Source organism: Chaetodon trifascialis, chromosome 10 (genome assembly GCF_039877785.1).
Source record: "Chaetodon trifascialis isolate fChaTrf1 chromosome 10, fChaTrf1.hap1, whole genome shotgun sequence".
Lineage (NCBI taxonomy): Eukaryota > Metazoa > Chordata > Actinopteri > Chaetodontiformes > Chaetodontidae > Chaetodon > Chaetodon trifascialis.
The window spans coordinates 7995913-7998067 of record NC_092065.1 but is presented as its reverse complement, the minus strand read 5'-3'; positions in this window follow the sequence as shown (position 1 = coordinate 7998067).

The window sequence follows — 2155 nt, the reverse complement described above, 5'->3', positions numbered from 1 at the left end:
AAATTGTGCAAAAATTCCCCTAATTTAACTTCCCTAGGAAAATGTCTGGAAATTTCTCAGAACTTCAGAGACTCCTTGCAAGCCTAGTCCTAGTTTGCAGAAGTCATGTGATCCCTCAGAGCCCGGCCTGAGACGTGTGAAGCTCTGTGACCTGTTGTAGGCGAGCAGCTAATATGTAAAAGAGGAGACCTGCTCACAGCTATGAACCTTGTCACAAACTATTGTGGAGTTTCCTTTGAGAGAGCACAAAGATTTAATGTTTGAGGCTTTGGAGACACTTTATTAGCTCTAAAGCACAGGCAGGCCTTGTCACATCCTCTGCTGCTTTAGAGTTAACACAGTAAACAGTCCCCAAACACAAAGCACACGATCCACCTTCTTTGCTTCTCTTTACTCAGCCACTGGAGCTGATTAATGTTGGCCTTTATAACCGTGCTTACACATTTTCTCCTTGTTCATTTGTATTAATAGCTCCTTTCAGCGCAAATTCATGTTGTGACACAGAAACGAGGAATGGTTGAACCCTAAAATGTGGTCATTAAAAACACATTTTCAGGGTTAAATGAAGAAGTGCCCCGAGTGAGTGGTGTCGTACAAGCACAGTTAACAGCAGCCAAACTTGTTACAGCTGAAAAATCTCCAACGATTTGGTTCAGCAGACTCGTCGGTGATGAGGGATGAGGCGGCGCAAAAGGCCTCAGGTTGTGAAAATGACATAGATGTTGTGAAAAATAACTAAATTCAGCTGTAGATGTATTACTGTCGTGGCAATGTAAAACGCACAAAACATGAACTGTATGACTAAAACCTTCGCCTGGGTTTGACATGATGATGCTGATGGAACATCATAAAACACAGATGGTCCATATCTGCTCACCGTGCTGCATTCAGTGGATTCATGTCATGCTTTTGCCCCGTGTGTGTTAACAGGGTTGGGCAGCCAGTAAAGGCTGCTCCCACTCAATATAGAGAAGTCATAATGTAATTACAGAGCAGACAGACAGAGGAAATGCATCCTCCCCTGATGTAAACAGATCTGACTCATGAACTTGTCCCCCAGCAGTAATCACATCACTAATTTGATTTCTTTTGCACCTTTGGCCAAACCTCCAGACTCTGAGTATAAATACGTCTCTCTGGTCCATGTCGGGAATGGATCTGGAGCAGGTTTTGACAGGTACTGTGTTCTCCCATCTTTGTTGTTATGTAAGTGTTTGTCCTCAGGGCAGCTGCTACTCAATTACACCTCACGTTTAGCTGCAGCAAATACACCCAGCTCATTAGCACTTAATTAGTTTTGGAGCGAGCGGCAGATATTGAGATAAGATATGCAGAGTTTAATTTCAAAATACGATTGCCACTTCTGAAAAAAAGGTGAGAGGAAAACAAGGGATACGAAAACAAATCCTGACAGTTGAATGGATAATAAATAATGTGGCTCACTGTCTTTGACAAAGTCATGAAGCTTTTCATAACAGATACACAACATCGCAAAAAATAAAGTTCATTTTGTTCATAATCAATACATTGAGTTGGCTGTGATATTGTTTCAGACTGCTGCGTTTTAATGTAAGTTCTGACTATGAGCCTGCCGATCTGTGTTAAATCTTTGTTAGTTAATCATCACCTCTGCTGGGAGCCAGGTCATTTCATGGTTGGCTTGCCAGTGCGGCATCTGTTATGGAGTTTGTTCTGTAAAGAATCAAAGAAAATAACACTGAATCAGTGATGAAAACAGGCCAAGTGAGGACTCTGTCTCCTGCACAATAGTCATGCCATGTGTGAAGTTTTGCATCTCAGTGAGCAGAAGACTTCAAGGATCCGCTGCAGGAACAGGCACGATAATTGGAGTTACCAGTGAGGCAGAGACGATGTCTTCTGTGTTGGGTTTTTGCATTTCAACACAAAGACCTGACAAAATTCACTTTTCAACTTCGCAAGTGCTACACTTGGTCTCCGTGGTGCTGTATCCTTGAACTTGTGAAAATCCCTTCGAGTATTTTCCGGATAATATGCATGGGGGAAATTAAGAGAATATCTTAATGAGATTCAAGAGGTATGCAGACATATCTGGAGGCGGTGTGAAATGAGAGGCAAAGACAATTACAATACTTCCCAGTGTGGCACTGTCGGCAGATGTGGGTAAGAATCCCCC